Source organism: Bos grunniens, chromosome 6, assembly GCF_055505025.1.
Source record: "Bos grunniens cultivar Pamir isolate PY7600 chromosome 6, Bosgru_T2T1.0, whole genome shotgun sequence".
NCBI lineage: Eukaryota > Metazoa > Chordata > Mammalia > Artiodactyla > Bovidae > Bos > Bos grunniens.
The window spans coordinates 81,995,212-82,016,629 of record NC_141170.1 but is presented as its reverse complement, the minus strand read 5'-3'; the positions used below and the strand labels follow the sequence as shown (position 1 = coordinate 82,016,629).

General features: G+C 39.7%; 1 protein-coding gene and 1 non-coding gene across 15 annotated transcripts in view; one reads left to right on the top strand and one right to left on the bottom strand.

The window, feature by feature from the left end:
* Positions 1-21,418, top strand: part of ABCG2 (ATP binding cassette subfamily G member 2 (JR blood group)) — a 137,774-nt gene that overhangs the window by 17,778 nt on the left and 98,578 nt on the right. For 4 of the 14 annotated variants that reach the window (XM_086406380.1, XM_086406379.1, XM_086406375.1 and 1 more), the window contains one exon: positions 1,850-2,007. The exons of 7 other annotated variants lie outside the window; for them this stretch is intronic. The gene's annotated coding sequence lies outside the window, so the exon portion shown is untranslated. Of the gene's footprint in view, positions 1-1,403; positions 2,008-8,100; positions 8,216-21,418 lie in introns of those variants that run through there. 3 more of the 14 variants (XM_086406374.1, XM_086406386.1, XM_086406378.1) reach the window with 3 other exon arrangements.
* Positions 8,631-8,737, bottom strand: LOC147370942 (U6 spliceosomal RNA). Its single transcript, XR_015166312.1, has one exon. It is a non-coding gene; the product is annotated as a U6 spliceosomal RNA (small nuclear RNA).

The following is a 21,418-nucleotide window of genomic DNA, read 5'->3' as shown; positions in this document are numbered from 1 at the left end:
ATATTCTTGTGTTAATTAGCAACTTGGTTTTTATAATTGACGTGTCTTGGAGACCTTTCTTTGTCATGATAGTACACATATTTCTATTTCATTCCTTTTTAACTATTACATAATAGTCTATTGTACACATATGCTACATTTTGTTTAACCATACCTTTATTGGTAAATGTGTGTGTGTGTGTGTGTGTATGTGTTTGTGTGTGTGTGTGCTCAGTTGCTTGGTCGTGTCTGACTCTTTGTGACCCCATGGTCTGTAGCCCACCAGGCTCCTCTGTCCATGGCATTTTCCCAGCAAAAATTCTGGAATATTTAAGTTCTAATTTGCCTCGTTGCTTCTTTCCTTTCCATGTTGAATTACTATTGTCTTAATATTACATTTAATAACATAAAATTACGTGTTGCATGAAACACGGGAGGAAACTTAAAAATTAAATTTGTGTTACCTTCTCTCAGAAAAGCAATGTTTCTTAAATTAGAATCATTTAGACTTACCTTAATGGAAACAATGGCTTCATTTACTTCTTCATCAAGGACTTATGTAATGTTTGTTGTTCTGGAACAAATGGCAATTATGAGAGTTTGAGCCCAATTATTCTGAGCTTTGCCTCCCTCGTGGCTCAGGTGTTAAAGAATCCAACTACAATGCAGGAGACCCAGGTTCGATCCCTGGGTCAGGAAGATCCCCTGGAGAAGGGAATGGCAACCCACTCCAGTATCCTTGCCTAGGAAATCCCATGGACAGAGGAGCCTGGCAGGCTACAGTCCATGGGGTTGCAAAGAGTCAGACACAACTGAGTGACTAACACTTTGACATTTCTACTTGCTATGAGTTCACTCAGTCACCTTAACTGAGTTGACCATGGGTCTTTATCAGTAGGGAGTAAGGATCCATTATCCACGATCGGCAATCCATTGACTGCCTGACCTGTGCTTAGGTATGCACCACAGAGAGGAAAATTAGCACTTGATTCCAAAGAGGACTTCTGGCAAGGTTGATTTAGTAATCAGCATTTCAGGGATCTCTTTATATTGTTATGTCAACTCTAAGGAATGCATTATTGTTACCACAGGTTTATATTGAGAAGGCTTGGATTAAAAATAGAAAATAAAAACTTGTCATGGCTGGTAAAGAATGGAGCCAGAAGCTCTTAGTATATGTCATATTTTGTCACTTGACATGCTTCATGTTTTCAGAATATGAAATGCCTGCTTAATACAGCCTTAACTTCCTATTATACTTCTGGGTTAGGAAAGAGAACATTAGAAGGATGGTGTGTTCCAAATAAAACTTCTCTCTTCAAATCCCTAGTGGGCTTTTGCAATGCAACCTAACACTGTCTGTGCTTGGTTTCTTTCACTTCCTTTCTGAATTAGTGTTATCTTCCTGCTTGCACACTTTTGCTAGAAGGCAGAGCTTGTAAAAGGAGACCACATTATGTCAGAGGTAGCAGAAGACAGGAAGTTTACACAGAAGAAAACTGTTTGCTCAAATTGCTTTAATTAGTCCTTATTAAAGTTGCCGTTAGTGTCAGAGATGCTGTCGTCGGGATTCTATTGCACAAAAAGTATATCTCTGACACGTGAATTTTTCCTTTTCCCATCTCCTTGCCAGGAATACCAGAAAAAGATCTCAGACTGGTTAGAAGCATTAGGTTGTCAGTTTGAATCCGAGTGATGGAGAAGGAACTGTGGTTAATAACCAGCTAACAGTGGAGAAAAAAGGAAGTCAATTAGATATGAGAACTGGACATTTTCCCAAGACTAGCTTGTTTGGAAAGCCTCAGTCTTTCTGGTAGTTGCAGGGGGCTGATAAGGTTCCTCTCTGATACTTTCTCTTGTGCCTTGAAAGCTGGCAGGAAGGGAAGCTCCTGGACTGTTAATAGATGCAGCTCTTGCTTGAAGTTTCTATGAGAAAGCCGACAAGAGTCGAAATCTTCTCTGTATCCCCACTGCCTCTCTACAGAGGTTTGGGCTGTTTTCCTTCCAACATCACAGATCATAACTGAGGTGAGTTGTCTGTTTTTGTTTTTCAAATGTTCGTACTGAGTGGAGAGTCTTGATTCTTTTTCTGTATGTTCTTTAACGAGTGTGTCATTTAAAAATGGTACTTCTTAAACTTGAATGTGCATATGAACCTGAAGATCTTGTTTAAAAGCAGCAGAATTCAGTGGATCTAGGGTGGCTTGAGATTCTGCATTTCTGAGAAGTGCCCAGATGACCTCAGTGCTGCTGGCCCATGAAACAGAGTAATAATGGCTTAAAACCTTCTAGGTTTATTGCTCTGTAGGGCAAGCAGTTGGGAGATGTTGGCAGAATCAAGGTGTCTGGCTGAGCACATGATTTGTGTAGAGCGCCTGGAAGGAAAATGAGACACTGTTAGTGCCCAGATTGACTTGCTTTGATGGACTAGCTCAGAGTTTGGGGGGTTGTGTTAAATAGTTCCTAGATATGGTAAGCCATGTCACCCCAAGTGAGACAGAATGTTGGTCTGCTCCTTAGATTGCATGGACCACTTTGAGCAGAGCCAGAAATATTTTTGCAGTTTGGGGAATAGTAGTCATATCATGCCTTAACTGGGATAACTAGTGGTCACTTGAATATTTCAGCTTCGATTGAAAATTATGCATCTAGAAAAATAACTGATGTCTTCCTCCTCCCATTTGGAGGTTAAGGTTGTGAGGCATATACATCTATGATATGATTTAAAGTCAATTTGAGCAAGGAATATAATTGATATGTTTTATCATCTTGTGAGAGTGTTCCTCTTTAAATTGAATAGCTCCCTGCCCTAAATGGTACGTGTTTATCTGAAAGTTGCTTTTAATCCAAAAGTGCCAAGCCAAGAAGGAAAAAAATAAATAATAGGAAGTGTGCCTTGCTGAGGGTAGAAAACAGTAGTGGGAGAAAAACAGGGAAAGAAAGGAAAGTGATGGCCGTGGAAGTCAAGTTTGCAAAATGAATAAAAGAAACCCCAGCCTGAAAATAGGATTCTTTTTCCGACATGCATGGGAGTTTTTCTAGAGTGGTAGCTTGCGTCTTCCTCAGCTAGAGAAATGTGCTTAAGATAGAATAGGCAAATTAAAATTTGTGTTGTTTTAAAGTACATGCTGAAACTATTTGTCATCGAGTCAAGGATAGTCAGTGGAATCAAAGGTCAGTGGCATGAACAGACCTGGTGAGGCCCAGTATGAATCCATTTAAACTATCTCAGACAGAGGGGAATTGCTTCTGTTTGAAATAAGCTTCAGATAACTTTCCTTTCTATTATGGAGTATAACAGAGGAGTTACATACAAGTTTAACAACCTATATGGCTACTGTTCTGACCAATCAGAACAGTAGCTACTGTAAACAGCCCATATAATGGGAAACCACTTGTAGGCAGTAAGAAGTACATGGGGTTGAACATCAGCCTAAGCTAGGTTTTCATGAACTTTTATTGGGGGGAGAAATTGTAAAGCTACAAATGAGTTCAGAGACATACAACCTATAACATATATTCAGAGTTCAGAAACATATATTCCTACTAGCATCTGTCAGCACGTTAGCCCCATTCTCTCCAGTGAGGCCACTTCCCTGTCTTTCCAAGCTTTCATTCTGGCTGTGTATCTCCTGCAACCTTCACTAAAGAAAGTAGGGTTCTCTTAAGTCATTGTAGGTGACTCAAAAGTCCTATCCATTCCCTCAGTAGAGGGAAAATGCCTATACTCTTTTGTAAAGAGATACTGCAGAAAATGAAATGATCACTACGCTATCCTTCCATACAAAGCATGGTCACATACTTTACCTTGCTTGATTTTTCACAACTATCATGGGGATATGTCATGTCAAGGGGATTTTTGTTTTTACCTGTCATGGAGGAAAATGAAGTTCTTGTTAAGCGATTTGTGAGGAGGCACACAGCCGGTTAGTGGATGTATTGAAATTAAACTCGCTTGTTTGCTCTGAGTTCAGGTTTATCCTGTACTTTTCTTCATCTTCCCAAGCATCCCCTTAAGACCTATGACAGCCCTTATTGTTCTCTACTAGAGTTCATTGGCTTTCCCTGTCAAAATTTGAAACCTTTGTGCCTTAAAAAGAGTCCTTTTTCTACTTGTTTTGTCAAAATTTTTAGTGTGTTTGTCACAACCTTTATATCCATTAAAACCTTTAGTTCCCAGGGGTAAACATTTTAGAGGAGGGCCTCTAAACTTTATTTTGACTGAAAATTACCTGGGGAGTTTGCTAAAACTCAGATTTCTGGGTCCTAACTTGAGAGATCTGATTCAGTAGATCTAGGACTAGGCCTAAGAATTCACATACCTAAAAGCTGCCAGGTGATTTTAACGCTACCAACCAGAGAGCATGCTTTGAGACTACAGGCATAGCTTCAGTCAGTATCTTGAAATAACACATTTCTGGTTTAGATTCCACGTATGTGATATCATATGGTGTTTGTCTTTCTCTTTCTGACTTATTTCACTTAGTATAATAATCTCTAGGTTCATCTATGTAGCTGCAGATGACATTATTTCATTCTTTTTTATGGTTGAGTAGTAGTCCATGGTATATGTGTACCACATCTTCTTTATGTCTTCATCTGGACATTTAGGTTGTTTCCATGTCTTGGCTATTGTGAATAGTGCTGCTAGGGGTGCATGTTTCTTTTTAGATTATAGTTTTGTCTGAATATATGCCTAAGAATGTCCGACTCTTTTTGACCCCATGAACTGTAGCTCACCAGATCCTCTGTCTGTGGGATTTCCCAGACAAGAATACTGGAGTGGGTTACCATTTCCTTCTCCAGCAGATCTTCCTGACCCAGGGATCAAACCCTCACCTCTTACATCTCTTGCATTGGCAGGAAGGTTCTTTCCCACTAGCGCCACCTGGAAAGCTCCAATGGTGGGGGGTGTAAAAAAAAAATCAGATGATCAAGAGGATGTATTAGTAAATGTCAGGAAGCCTCCTTCTCCAGGTATCCCATCAATGGGTCAATATACAAAGTAGCCACGGCAGCATAGAAGAAAGTGTGAGCTAATAATAAAGTTTTCACTTCCCTAAGTGGCTGCTGTTCTTGTTGTTCAGTTGCTAAGTTGTGTCTGACTCTTGGTGACCCCATGGACTGTAGCCCACCAGGCTCCTCTGTCCATGGGATTTTCCAGGCAAGAATACTGGAGTGGGTAGCCATTCCCTTCTCCAGGGATCTTCCCAACCTAGGGATCAAACCCAGTTCTTCCACATTGCAGGCAGATTCTTTCCTGACTGAGCCACCAGGGAAACCCACAGCATTGGGTACATGCCTTAAACCAGCAGCCAGTAATACAGAGCCAGAACGTGTGGCTGTGGGGACCACTGAGAGAAATAATTCCTCCATCCACACTGGCTGCCTAGGTGCTTCTCTCACATGCTAGACATACTCCTGCCTCCATTCCCTTTGCCTAAATGTTTTCCTCTGGTCTATTTAAAATTGCAAAACCTTCCTTTGCCTTCTAGACTACTGCTTCCTTCCCCATGTGCCTCTCTCCAGGACTTCTCACCTCTAACATACTAGACTATCTAGATTGAGTTACTGTTTATTATCTGTCTTCTTCCAAGACCAGGGTTCTGTTTCATTCACTGTCCTATCCTCAATATCTAACGTTGTGCCTAAAACATGCCTTGTTGGTGTTTAGTCGCTAAGTCGTATCCGACTCTTTTGTGACTCCGTGGACTGTAGCCTGCCAGGCTCCTCTGTCCATGGGTGCAGGCAAGAATACTGGAGTTGACTACCAATTCCTTCTCTAGGGGATCTTTCTGACCAGGGATTGAACCCATGTCTCCTGCATTGGCAGGCGAGTTCTTACCACTGAGCCAACTGGGAAGCCTGTGCCTGAAACATAGTAGGTAGACCAACTACATAAATACCATTAACGTTCTTGGAGAAGAGTAAACAAATGTCTCTAGTGTCTCTAGAGAAGTTCAAGGTAGGTGGAGATCAGCATGCTGGGAAAATCACCTATGTGTATACTGAATTCACTGAGAGGTAAAATAGAAGTAGTGTTTGTTAGAGACAGCAATAGTGTCTCAGTTACTGATAAATGGGAAAAGAGGTCACAGAGTCCAAAGATAGCAGCAGCCATGGAAAGTAGCCAGTGATGAAGTCTGGTGACCTGAAACTCAAAGCTGAGATTTGGAAGAAGTGAGTAGATGATCCACTCTGGGATGTTCACATTTTGCAGTGGTTTCTTCTCTCAAAATAAACAAGATCAGAATGTGAAATTTTCCATCGTAACCTCTAGGAAAGCACTTTTGCTTCTGTAGTGACTTTTTATGCTTTAATCACAAGAGGGCACCAGAGTCTAGCAAAAGATCACTTTTTTCCTTCATCTAAAGCTGCGTGCGTGCTCTGTTGTTCAGTCGTGTCAGACACTTTGCAACCCCATGGACTGTAGCCTGCCAGGCTCCTGTCCATGGGGATTCTTCAGGCAAGAATACTGGAGTGGGCTGCCATTTCCTACTCAGGGGATCTTCCTGATCCAGGGATAGAACCTGCATCTCCTGTGTCTCCTGCATTGGCAAGCGGATTCTTTACCACTGAGCCACCTGGGAATACCCTATCTAAAGCTTTTTGTTGTTCTGTTGCTAAATCCGACTCTGCAACCCCATGGACTACAGTAGGGTAGGCTCCTCCAACCTTCACTATGTTCCAGAGTTTGCTTGAATTCATGTCCATTGAGTTGGTGATGCTAACTATCTCAACCTCTCGTCGCCTTCTGCTTTTGCCTTCAGTCTTTCCCAGCATCAGGGTCTTTTTTTTTTTAAATGAAGTTGGCTCTTCACATTAGGTGGCCTTTAATGGAGCTTTAGTTTCAGCATCAGTCCTTCCAATGAATATTCATTGAAGAAGGGGTGCAATTAATAATTACTTGGAGCCATATGTATAAACAGGGACTTTTCCTATGCAAACTGGGACAAAAGCCCTGCACAATATGAGCATGACCAATTTAATTACGGGGTAGCTCTACACTAAGGGCTCTTATTCTCAAAATCACTACAAATGCTTATGACACACTAATAGATTAGAAAGAAAAGTGACCAAACTTGCTTTTATCTTGAAGCAAAGATCAAGAAAGGCTTTCCCCTGTACCCTACTTCCCTAATTATCTTTATTGCCTATCCTATTTTTCTCCTTAGTGTGATCTTAGTTTGATTATACCCTCAAGTAAGAGAATTGTTTTATCCAAAATTATCTCAATTATTTGAAAGTGGTCCAAAGTGTTCTCTAAATTCTCACAGTTCTTTTCTGCATATCTCTTATCTTCTATACTATATATTAATTATTTATATACTTGTTTTATTCTTTTGAACATGACTTACATGCTGAGGATGTGAAAAAATAGGTTTTGAAAATGGCTTTTTTTTTTTCCTTCTAGTTTTATTGAGATACAATTGATATAACTTAGCACTGTGTAAGTTTGAAGTATACAGCATAATGATTTGGTTGTACATCATGAAGTGATTATCACAATAAGTTTAGTCAGTATCCATCATCTCACTTATGCAGAAAATTAAAAGAGTCCTGTTATTAGCATAAATTCAAAGTATGGTTGGAAGGAGATTGTGGTGAATAACAAAAGAAGCTCCTATGAGTCTTATCACTGAATAAATTACAAGAGTTCTAGGGGACTTCCCTGGTGGTGGTCCAGTGGTTAAGACTCGATACTTCGAATGCAGAGGACACTTGTCAGGGAATTAAGATCCCATGCACCACGCAGTATAGCCAAAAACTTAAAAAAGTAAAGAGTTTTAGAAGCTGTGTCGGGAACCAAGGGCAAAGACCAAATATGTATTTCTTACTGATTTTTTTATGTCGCTCTTGAAAACATACTATCAGCTTATACTAGCTAGCCACCAGAGAATTTGAGGATGAGGGTAGTTGCCTGAGAAACCAACCATGGGATTACAGAGTTGAACTTTCAGTCTCAACCTCCAGGAGGATAGAAGGCTGAAAGTTGGGTTAATCAGTAACTGTTGACAATTGATTTAATCGATCATGCCTACGTAACGGAACTTCCCTAAAACCCCCTAATTTAAGGGAGAGTTCGGAGAGTTTCTGGATTGGTATACACATCAAGGGGCTGAGACGTGGGGGTGCAGCCAGAGACTGCATGAAACTCTACGCTGCTTCTTCTGTCTTGGCCCTATGGATCTCTTCTATTTGGCTGTTCCTGAGTTGTATCCTTTATAATACACCAGTAAGTAAACCGTTTTCCCAATTTCTGTGAGTTGTTCTAACAAATTATCACACTTGAGGAGGGAATGGTGGGAACACCTGATTTGTAGCTGGAAACCTGGGACTTGCAGCTGGTGAACTGGGGCACTTTTGTAGGACTGATTCTTTTTTTTTTTTTTTTTTAAACTTTACAAATTGTATTAGTTTTGCCAAATATCAAAATGAATCCGCCACAGGTATACATGTGTTCCCCATCCTGAACCCTCCTCCCTCCTCCCTCTCCATACCATCCCTCTGGGTCGTCCCAGTGCACTAGCCCCAAGCATCCAGTATCGTGCATCGAACCTGGACTGGCAACTCGTTTCATACATGATATTATGCATGTTTCAATGCCATTCTCCCAAATCTTCCCACCCTCTCCTCTGCAACAGAGTCCAAAAAATATGGAACGCTTCACGAATTTGCGTGTCATCCTTGTGCAGGGGCCATGCAAATCTTCTCTGTATCGTTCCAGTTTTAGTATATGTGCTGCTGAAGCAAGCACTGCAGGACTGATTCTTACTCTGTGTTCAGTTCAGTTCAGTTCAGTTGCTCAGTCGTGTCCGACTCTTTGCGACCCCATGGACTGCAGCACTCCAGGCCTCCCTGTCCATCACCAACTCCTGGAGTTTGCTCAAACTCATGTCCATTGAGTCAGTGATGCCATCCAACTATCTTATCCTCTGTTGTCCCCTTCTCCTCCCACCTTCAGTCTTTTCCAGCATTAGGGTCTTTTCCAATGAGTCAGTTCTTTGCATCAGGTGGCCAAAGTATTGCAGTTTCAGCTTTAACATCAGTCCTTCCAATGAATATTCAGGACTGATCTCCTTTAGGATGGACTGGTTTGATCTTGCAGTCCAAGGGACTCTCAGGAGTCTCCTCCAACACCACAGTTCAAAAGCATCAATTCTTCAGCGCTCAGCTTTCTTTATAGTCCAACTCTGACATCTGTACATGACTACTGGAAAAACCAAAGCTTTGACTAGACAGACCTTTGTTGGCAAAGTAATGTCTCTGCTTTTTAATATGCTGTCTAGGTTGGTCATAACTTTCCTTCCAAGGAGTAAGTTTCTTTTAATTTCATGGCTGCTGTCACCAGCTGCAGTGATTTTCAAGCCCCTCAAAATAAAGTATATTGTTTCATCTATCTACCATGAAATGATGGGACTGGATGCATGATCTTAGTTTTTTGAATGTTGAGCTATAAGCCAACCATTTCCACTCTCCTCTTTTACTTTCTTCAAGAGGCTTTTTAGTTCTTCTTTGCTTTCTGCTATAAAGGTGGTGTCATCTGCATATCTGAGGTTATTGATATTTCTCCCAGCAATATTGATTCCAGCTTGTGCTTCATCCAGCCCAGTATTTTACTTGAAGTACTCTACATATAAGTTAAGTAAGCCAGGGTGACAATATACAGCCTTGACGTACACCTTTCCCAATTTGGAACCAGTCTGTTGTTCCATGTCCAGTTCTGTTGCTTCCTGACCTGCATACAGATTTCTCAGGAGGCAGGTGAGGTGGTCTAGTATTCCCATCTCTTTAAGAATGTTCCACAATTTGTTGTGATCCATACAGTCAAAGGCTTTAGAATAGCCAATAAAGAAGAAATAGATGTTTTTCTGGAACTGTCTTGCTTTTTCTATGATCCAACTAGACAGATGTTGGCAATTTGATCTCTGGTTCCTCTGCCTTTTCTAAATCCAGCTCGAACATCTGGAAGTTCTCGGTTTATGTACTGTTGAAGCCTGGCTTGGAGAATTTTGAGCATTGCTTTGCTAGTGTGTAAGATGAGTGCAATTGTGTGGTAGTTTGAGCATTATTTGGCATTGCCTTTTTTGGGGATTGGAATGAAAACTGACCTTTTCCAGTCCTGTGGCCACTGATGAGTTTTCCAAATTTGCTGGCATATTGAGTGCAGCACTTTCACAGCATCATCTTTCAGGATTTGAAATAGCTCAACTGGAATTTCATCACCTCCACTAGCTTTGTTCATAGTGATGCTTTCTAAGGCCCACTTGACTTCACATTCCAAGATGTCTGGCTCTAGGTGAGTGATCACACCATCGTGATTATCTGGGTCGTGAAGATCTTTTATGTATAGTTCTTCTGTGTATTCTTACCACCTCTTCTTAATATCTTCTACTTCTGTTAGGTCCATACCATTTCTGTCCTTTATTGAGCCCATCTTTGCATGAAATGTTCCCTTGGTATCTTTGATTTTCCTGAAGAGATCTCTAGTCTTTCCCATTCTATTGTTTTCCTCGATTTCTTTGCATTGATTGCTTAGGAAGGCTTTCTTATCTCTCCTTGCTACTCTTTGGAACTCTGCGATCAGATGAATATATCTTTCATTTTCTCCTTTTCCTTTCACTTCTCTTCTTTTCACAGCTATTTGTAAGGCCTTGTCAGACTACCATTTTGCCTTTTTGCATTTGTTTTTCTTGGGGATGGTCTTGATCACTGCCTCCTGTACAATGTCCATAGTTCTGTCCATAGTTCTTCAGTTCTCCGTGTCCCTCTGTCTACCAGATCTAATCCCTTGAATCTATTCATCATCTCCAGTGTATGTACATAAGGGATTTGATTTAGGTCATACCTGAATGGCTCAGTGGTTTTCCCTACTTTCTTCAATTTAAGTCTGAATTTTGCAATAAGTAACTCATGATCTGAGCCACAGTCAGCTCCTGGTTTTGTTTTTGCTCATTGTATAGAGGTTCTCCATCTTCAGCTGCAAAGAATATAATCAGTCTGATTTTGGTATTGACCGTCTGGTGATTTCCATGTGTAGAGTCATCTCTTGTGTTTTGGAAGAGGGTGTTTACCATGACAAGTGCATTCTCTTGGGATTATTCATTCAAAATTGCACACAATATGGCCTCCATTTCAGGTATGCAGGGCTGGTTCAACATTTGAACTGAATTTTTGTAATCTGTCACATTGACAGGCCACAGGAAAAAAAAATTTGTGATCATATCAAAAGATGATAAAAAAAATTGCTAAAATGCAGTATGGATTCATGATTAAGGACTCTTGTCAAACCAGGAATAGAGGAGGACTCCCTCAACTTGGTAAAGAAATCTACAAAAAGCCTACAGTCAACTTCATACTTCTGGTAAGAAAAGAGCTTTCTCACTAAGATCAGGAGCAAGGCAAGGATGATCTCTCTCACACTTTCAAGATCACACTGGAAGTCCTAGCGATGCAATAAGACAAGAAGTCATGGCATTTAGGAAGGGATAAAACAGTTTTGGGTTGCAAATCACATAATTGTCTATGTAGAAAATCCAAACAAATAAGCAATAGCAACAACAACAACAACACAATAAAAACTAGAACTAGTAAATGATATAGCAAGGCTGCAGAACAATGTTAATATACAAAAGTCAACCACTTTCCTATATACTAGCGGTGAACATTAAAGACGTAGTACCATTTACGTTAGATCCCCAAAAGTGAAATTGTTGTTGTTTTACTCTCAAAGTCGTGTCCAACTCTTGGAACCCTTGGACTTTAGCCCTCCAGGCTCCTCTGTCCATCAGATTTTCCAAGGAAGAATATTGAGGTAGGTTGCCATTTCCTTCTCCAGGGTATCTTCCTGACCCAGGGTTCGAACCCACATCTCTTGCACCTCCTGTACTGGCAGGCAGATTCTTTATCATGGTACCACTTGGGAATCTTTATAGATTACCAAGAAATACTTTGTTTTGGGGCCAGAAAGCCCTAAAGCAGCCGCTAGACCAAAAGAATTTCTGTTCCTGAAAAGAGAATATAACTGAATAAAGATAATTACATATTTCCTTAATCACTTTGCAGAGCTTCTATTTTTCTATCATTTTCTTCTCTTCAAGTAGGAAAGGATTGTTTGTTTCTGAAAGGCCCAACATACTCTACCTAGAAAGAATTCAAGCAAGCCAGTCCTCTGCTGCAAGAATAACAGGTATTGATTATATTTCTCAGTGTACCATTTGGGTACAAAGGATGATTTTGCTATAGATGGTCAGGAATCAGCAGTGTGAGCATGAAGTTGTTCAGCCACAGTTGCCACATGTATCATGAGTCTGCAGTAGTTTTGTTACATCTTCAGTACCTTTTAGGTTCTGGATCTGTTGGCCTCTTTGGCAGAACAAGAAAGTGACATTTTATTGTATTTGTTCTGCTGCCTACAAATTAAGGGGGTGATTGACAGTATTTTGAAGGAATAGAGGACTTTGTTTGCTTTTGGTGAAAAACTTTTTATTCTCTCCATAATAGAATGAATAATTGCATGGTTTTAAAGGATTAGGATGCTGATAGGAATATTTGATTTCATAATTTTAAGAGTAGTTGGTGCTATATGGAAATAAGCTTGAAATCCAGATCTTAAGCTGCTATAAAATTTGTCAGTTAAATACAGAATATGTTTGTGATTCCATGGAACAGGAAGGCCAGGCTGGCCTAAACAGTGCTACTCAGCTTCTTAAGAGTGCTGCCAGTTCTTTGTTTTGGCTTTGTTTTCTTAAAGGTGCTTCCTCTTTGGCCAGGGGCTCTTCACCCTTTCCTGAAGCACGTCTACCAGTTGGGACACATTAGGAAATGGCCCCCAAATCTATTTCCTTCAACTTGCACTGGCAGAGAACCAGACAGCCTGTCCCCTTTCCTGAAACACAATCACCAAAGTTGTTTGTGTCTTGGGCTCTTTTCTACAAAGTCTTGAAAAATCTTCCCGAGACCTCAGCAGATTGCAATATACCAGTTTATCGCTGTGTGCATTATCCCTCTAGATATGAGTTGCTTGACTCTCTCTGAGCTTTGTTTGGCAAAACCAAGATTCTAATATTAAAATACATAAACATTAAACCTTTTGGGCATGCATTCCAATTACATTTTGAGTTGCAAATGTTCTTTTCTCTCTTGGAAAAGTAGGGGTCTAAACTTTTCTTTTCACACTACCTTCTGATATACATGCTAATTCCAACTCATTTGGTATAAAAAGAAAATATGAAAATATAAACAATGCACAGATACATACTTGATTCTGAAAATTTACTCCCCTCCTTCACTTTCACAAACATACTCTTATCTTTCCTTTGGATGTGATCATCTATCCCATCACTTCTTCCTTTACAATGCTTAAGAAATATGACTGAGTTTAGCCCTTTATTACTTTATTTTTGGGCTGTTTTCTAGCTACTGTATTCTCTGCCAACAATGCTCACTCCTTTAATCCAACCTAAACCCTCCTACACCTTATCCCTAGTATAATCTTTATTCCAGAGCCACCAAACTATTTCACCTATCATTACTGTTGAAAAACCATTCATTGTTCTCCCTGTGGAAAGAATCAAGTCCAAATTTCTGAGCCTGAGAAACATGGCATCACAACCTGGGGCTTAGAGGCTGTTCCCCACTCTTCTTTTTAAAAAACATTTATTTATTTGGCTGCGAGAGGCCTTAATTGTGGCATGTGGCTTTCAGTTCCTTGACCAGGGATGGAACTCGAGCCACCTGCCTTGGGAGCATGGAGTCTTAGCCACTGGACCACCAGAGAAGTCCTTCCCTCTCCTCTTTTTTAAAGATCTGGGCTGCAGTGCGAGAGAGTTAACTTGCATCTCACTATCATCTCTGTTATTTTCTTATCATCTCACTTTCATCTTTTGGCACACTCTTACTTCTCAGACCTTTCCCCATTCTTACATCTTCAAATCTAATGTATTTTTCAAGGCCAAGATTTTTTAAGACAAGCTGCCTCCGTGAAGCTTTTCTGACCCCTGTAGCCTGCAGCCATCTCTTACTTTGAGATCTTAATGCTTAATCTCACTTCCATTAATTTGGCCACTTTTCACTTACTTTCTCTTGTATGTCTTCAGAAGCACTGTCTCATATTATCACTTCACTTTGGGATGCTTTTATCTTGTCCCCTCAACTAAATCATTAGCTCCTTCATTCATTTATTAGTATTTACTGTGTTTACTGCCGTGCTGTGCTTAGTCACTCAGTCATGTCTGACTCTTTGCAACCCCATGGACTCTAGCAGTGTCAGGCATGATGCTCTAGTGGAGACTCCTGCCACACTCTTCATCACCCAATGGGGAAATCTGTCAAAGGTTTTAAAGTATATTAAAAGGATAATTTTTATTAACTTATCCTGGGTCTTTAACACCATGGAGTTACCAGCTATTACATGAGGCCAGTTGGACTCCCTACCTACTGGTGCTTTTATAAAAGTTGTATTTTAATATCACCATTAGAAGCAGATTCTGTAAGTGAGGTGGTGTAATGTGGTTAACTAGTAAGTGGTATAAACAAGGCTGGATCCTAGGCTCCTTTTTAACCGGAATCTAAGTGACATGAAACTGTGGTTGATTTGAACAAATGCTCTTCTTCCACTGAGACCAGGACAAGCAGCCTGCTATGGGCTGATGAGATATACTAAATATGAACTATTTTGATCCCCTCAAGGGACTTTTGGGGAGAGGGGCTGAAAGACCTCTTCAAAAGTTTACTCGAGTTTTAGAAATTAATATTTGGCGATCAAAGTTGTAAATTCAAACCTCTAGTTTTCCTTAAGTCTATAAATTCAATTTACCAATGCTCTTGCTCTATTTATAAGTCTAGCAGATTTTATTATTTACTTCTAATAGATCTTTCAATGGTGTTTGATCTAATTTATAAACTTAGTTAATTTAACACTTCCAAATACTTTGTATGTGGAGGAAAAATATTCAATTTCTCTAGTGTGTTGGGAGACCCCTAGACTACCGTCACCTTCAGATTCACTGGAAGGATTTATAGAACTCAATGTATAGGTCTACTCATAGCTAAGATTTATTACAGGAACATAGTAAAGATACACAGATAGTAAGGGAAAGACAAAGGCCGAGTCTGGAGGACGCCATCTATAAGCTCTCTTATGCTTTTCTGCTCTCACAAGGGGTCACACAGTACATGCTGTTCCCCCAGCAATAGAAACTCTGCAACATGTGTGCAGTATTTTTTAAATGTTAATTTTATTTTGGAGTATAGTTTATTTACAATGTTTCATTAGTTTTATGTGTGTGGCAAAATGATTCAGTTACTCATATACATATAATCCATTCATTTTAAGATTTTTTTCCCAGGTAGGTTATTTCAGAGTATTGAGTAGAGTTCCCCATGCTGTGCAGTAGGTCCTTGTTCTGGTGTGCAGTATTTTGGCCTGGGGAAACCACTAGGGAAAAACTAGAGCCCAAGGTTTTTCTTGGGAGCTGAGTATGTAGGCATTCATGCTCTGCCTAGCATGAACCAGAATTCCATACTCCCAGAAGGTGAGCAGGCATTCTGCATAAACCATATTGCTTGCACAACCAGTTTAGGCAAAGTGAACCATCCTTATCAGTTAACTGTTGCATGAGAATACTCGGTGACTTAACTTCCAAATCCCAACCAAGGGCCAATCTTGAGAGCAGGCCTTTCTAAGGATAGCAGACTCAGACCTGCTGTGTTACTTCTATTTTCTAATTTAACAAACTAAGTTTTCCCAATTGCTCAAATAATGCATATGAAGCAAATAATTGAAATTATAAATACAATAAACTGTAGTTCTTTTAAATATCCTATTATTTTCTACAAACAGTAGGATTTCAACTTTAAATCAAAAGCCTAAATCACTTATTTAATTACATACTTGAAATTGGACAGACAAGATTGATCTTATACTCTAATGGGTCAAATTCTATTAAATAATGTAAATATATAAAATTTCTTTTTTTATGTATAAACAAGACACAAAAATTCTTTAATATCAAAGTATTAACATAGATCTGATTATCTTAAACATTTCTGTGATTACTCCCAATCCTTCCTAGAATAAAAGATGCTTTAACACTAAGGAAACTATATCACTCTTAACACTAAGCTAGTAAGGTAGCCTGACCTGGAACTGGAGATTTCTGCAGAGGTTGACTCCTTGCCCTGACCATGAATCGTAGTTGATTAGGTAACTTTAAAATGAGTTGTTATCATGTCCCTGCATTTAGGTTATATATTAGCTAATTCTTCTGATTGCTGACTGAAGTCTACAATTTACCCTAGGTTAAGCATTGACTGGAAAAGGCTTTTTAAAAAAAAGGCTTTTTTAAAAAAAAAAATTGTGGGAGAGAGAGACCTTAATGTAATTGTTATTTTGGTCTAAATTTAAAGCTTTTTGAACTTAAAGGAATTCTTCATTCTTTCATATTGTTGCTATCTTTTAAGACAACAGTTTTTTAGAATATTTATTAGAATACTGAGAGTCAGTTCCTAGGCAGGTTGATAAGAAGTCTGGGAGGAGGAGAAAAGGGTCTGGGACTCTCAAGGAGAAAAGGGCAAATGTTTTTTTCTATATGTCTTAGTCAATATAACAATGTATCATGCTCAAAAGACATATTTCTCCTTAACAAGAACCTTCTGACTAATCTTTATCTTAAAATGTGTATTATGGGAGTGGGTCTGGTAAGATCTTTCTATTGTTAGTTCTAATCCTGTCATCTTAAAATGTAAATTGTGGGAGTGGGTCTAGTAAGATCTTTACAACCTTGAAACATTCTTTTGATTTATTGAAAAAGTATATAACTCCCTTTTCTAAGACTAGCAAGTGGGGCACTCTCCATCACCCTTTTGATGTCTGTGTCAGAAGCTTTCTCTGTCCCTTTTTCACTTTAATAAAACTCTGCTACACAATGCTCTTGAGTGATCAAGCCCGGTCCCTGGTCCCAAAGCTAAATCATCTTTGGAGATCGTGAATCCGTCATCGTTCACCATGAGCTATCAATACTGGATATGTGTTATGGTTTTACCTATGTAGTCACAACTTTCAAAGTAATTTTTCCCCTAATTTTTTAATATATTAAAAAAAAAGAAAACAGTTGTAGGTTCACAGCAAAATTGAATGGAAGATAGACAGATTTTCCATATATCCTCTGCTCACTACCCCAAACGTACTCTCCTCCATTATCAATAGCCCCCACCAGAGTGGTTCATTTGTTCCAATCAGTGAACCTACACGGATTCATCGTCTCCCCAAGTCCATCGTTTACATTAGGGTTTACTCTTGGTGGTGGACATTTTATGTGTCCATAGACTCTGACAAATGCAGCCATCACTGTAGGGTCACACAGAAAGGTTGCCCTGCCCTAAAAATCCTCTGTGCTCCACATTCTTCCCTGTCTCACTGCACCTGGCAACCACTGACTTTTTACTGTCTGCATACTTTTACCTTTCCCTGAGTGTCATGTAGTTGGAATCATACAGTATGTAGCCTTTACATAGTGGCTTCTTTGACTTAGTAATATGCATTGAAGTTTCCTCCTTGTCTTTTCATGGTTTGATAGCTCCTTTCTTTTTGACACTGAATAATATTTCATTGTCCAGTTGTACCACAGTTTATTTATCCGTTAACCAATTGAAGGATATCTTGGTTGCTTCCAGGTTTTGACAGTTAATAACTACAGCTGCTCTAATCATCTGTGTTCGAGTTTTGGTGAGGACTTAACTTTTCAGCTCATTTGGGTAAATACTGAGGAATGTGATTGCTAGATCTGGTGGTAAGGGTATGTTTAATTTTATAAGAAACTGTGACAGTCTTCTAAAGTGGCTGTATCAGTGTGAATTTCCACCAGCAATGAATGAAAGTTCCTGTACAGCATTTGATATTGTTTTAGAGTTTGACTTTTTTTTTTTTTTTTTGGCCACCTGATGTGAGCAGGATCTTAGTTCCCTGACCAGGGATTGAAACCAGTCCCTGGCAGTGAAAGAGCTGAGTCCCAACCACTGGACTGCTAGAGAATGTGCTGGAGTTTGGCCTTTTTAATAGGTGTGTAACGGTATCTCATTCTTGTTTTAATTTGCACTTCCATAATGACATGATGTAGAACATCTCTTCATATGCTTATTTGCTGCCTGTGTATATATCCTCTTTGGTGAGATGTTTGTTCAGGTGTTTGGTCCATTTTTTAATGTGGTTTGTTCTCTTTGTTGTTGTTGTTGTTGTTGTTGTTGTTTTGTTGTTGTTGTTGCTGTTATCTCTGACTCTTTTGCAACTCCATGGACTATAGCCTGCCAGGCTCCTCTGTCCATGGGATTTCCCAGGCAAGAATACTGGAGTGGGTTGCTATGACCTTCTTCAGGGAATCTTCCTGACTTAGGGATCAAACCTGCATCTCCTGCATTACAAGTTTGTTGTCTTAGTATTGAGTTTTAAGAGTTCTTTAGTAAGATGCTCTTTTCCTATGGCCTCTTTCAAGATTGTTTTCTTTGTCTTTGATTTTCTGCAGTTTGAATATGACATGTCCAGGTGTAGTTTACTTGACATTTATTCTCCCTGGTGTTCTCTGAGCTTCTTGTGGTTTGTGATGAATGGTTTTAAATGCCAATTTCTGTCCTCAACAGTGATGGCAAACACATTTTTTTTTGATGTGTTTCTATGTCTGAATTGGTTACCAAATGATTAATTGATGCTCAAGCAGCAATAATTAGTACTTGGTAGTATTGGGGAAGGGGAAATTTCTTGAGCTCTTTTTACTGGTCTAATAACTGAATTGACACAAGACAGATTAACAAGAGAATAAAACAATTTAATTTGTATGCATGAAGGTCTCTAGAAATGGGACCGCCTAAAGCAACTGAAGCAGGCTGTTGATATATAAAGACCAAGAAATAACTATTTGCAAAGATTTAACAAAACAATTGGGTTTATGCATGGGGTATCAGATTAATGAAGAAATAACTTAGCCTCAAATTCCCCAACTCTCTTGACAAGACTGCTTTCTATTTTCCTGGTATAGGGAGGGAACGTTCATGGAGGAGATTCATTTCCCACTGAAGGGAGAAAGAGGAAGGTCTGAGGTTTTTTAAAATATTTTTTCCCACCAGCTGTTTTTCATGGAACTTTAATTCAGTGTAATCATCATGCCATTGAGGCATATTCTGTGGTAGCCTGCCCTAGACCCCAGTACTAAACTGTACTGAGGTAAGAACAACTTAGTTAAGATGCTGGCTTCACTTTGCAGGCTCAGAAATTGGATCTTTTCACTGTGTACTTATGCTAGGTTGGAACTCATAGTTGCTGATTCATGACAGTTAAACTCAAGAAGCTGAGGTGATCAGCTTGAATCAGAATGATAATTAATTGATTCTCTTAAGGGACACTCCTTCCTATGACAGAAGTACTCAGGTCACCTATACAGTCACTTCTGGGTATGAGAGTAAAGATAAGTGTATACGCTTGAGAGATGTTTCATCCAAGTAATGGAAAATGCTTGTGTCAGCTGTCTCAACCTATGACAGAGGAAAACATCTTTAGGAACTGGGTGTTTCATGTTGCCCTGCTCTAACGTTGAAAATGTAGTTAAATATTCTCAAACTCTAATAATTGTGACTAGTAACGATAAAGACATGGCTTATCATTTATCATCAGTTCAGTTCAGTCGCTCAGTCATGTCTGACTCTTTGCAACCCCATGAATCGCAGCATACCAGGCCTCCCTGTCCATCACCAACTCCCGGAGTTCATCCAAACTCATGTGCATCGAGTCGGTGATGCCATCCAGCCATCTCATCCTCTGTCGTCCCCTTCTCCTCCTGCCCCCAATCCCTCCCAGGGTCTTTTCCAATGAGTCAACTCTTTGCATGAGGTGGCCAAAGTACTGGAGTTTCAGCCTTAGCATCAGTCCTTCCAGTGAACACCCAGGACTGCTCTCCTTTAGGATGGACTGGTTGGATCTCCTTGCAGTCCAAGGGACTCTCAAGAGCCTTCTTCAGCACCACATTTCAAAAGCATCAATTCTTCGACGCTCAGCTTTCTTCACAGTCCAACTCTCACATCCATACATGACCACTGGAAAAACCATAGCCTTGACTAGATGGACCTTTGTTGGCAAAGTAATGTCTCTGCTTTTTAATATGCAGTCTAGGTTGGTCATAACTTTCCTTCCAAGGAGTAAGCATCTTTTAATTTCATGGCTGCAATCACCATTTGCAGTGATTTTGGAGCCCAGAAAAATAAAGTCAGCCACTGTTTCCCCATCTATTTGCCATGAAGTGATGGGATTGGATGCCATGATCTTCGTTTTCTGAATGTTGAGCTTTAAGCCAACTTTTTCACTCTCCTCTTTCCCTTTCATCAAGAAGCTTTTTAGTTCCTCTTCACTTTCTGCCATAAGGGTGGTGTCATCTGCATATCTGAGGTTATTGGTATTTCTCCTGGCAATCATAGAAGGTGATAAATCATAGAAGATGTGATTTATCATTTATCATAGAACATGATTCTTCTATGCCAGAAAATTGGCTAAAAACTTCATCCTCACAAAATCTTCAGAGATAAAGATGATTACACTTTGGTAGATTAGGAAGGTTAAATGATTTATTCAAGCTCATCCACACAATTAATAAAATCCAGAGACAGAATTTGAACGTAGTATTCTCTGAGGCCTCCATACACTATCTTAGACCAGTTTTAGTTTCTATTTATTAATAGAACAAACCCTTGTGTTAACACATTAGTTTTTCTGACAGGTTACTCTAATACTAGTTATCAGTGGTTCCTCTTTAGCTTTGGCAAGTTAATAAAGGTGACTGTGCGAAGCTTTCCATGAAATTGTATAACCTGGTATGAAAATTAATAAGTAAAACCTCGCTAAAATGAGGTTTTTCCAGTAGTCATGTATGGTTGTGAGAGTTGGAATATAAAGAAAGCTGAGTGCCTGAGAATTGATGGTTTTGAACTGTGGTGTTGGAGGAGACTCGTGAGAGTCCTTTGGACTGCAAGGAGATCCAACCTGTCCATCCTAAAGGAAATCAGCTGAATATTCATTGGAAGGACTGACACTGAAGCTGAAACTCCAATACTTTGGCCACCTGATGCGAAGAGCTGACTCATCGGTAAAGACCCTGATGCTGGGAAAGATTGAAGGTCGGAGGAGAAGGGGATGACAGAGGATAAGATGGTTGGATGGCATCACTGACTCAATGGACATGAATTTGAGTAAATTCCAGGAGTTGGTGGTAGACAGGGAGGCCTGGCGTGTTGCAGTCCATGGGGTCACAAAGAGTCGGACATAACTGAGTGGCTGAACTGACTGACACTAAAAATGAAGCTGGGAGGCCAGAAGGGAGAGCTTTCATGCAGGACAACTCCACATCCATTACAGGAAGAAATGCCAATGGAAGCATTAACAAAAACTCATCATTTATAG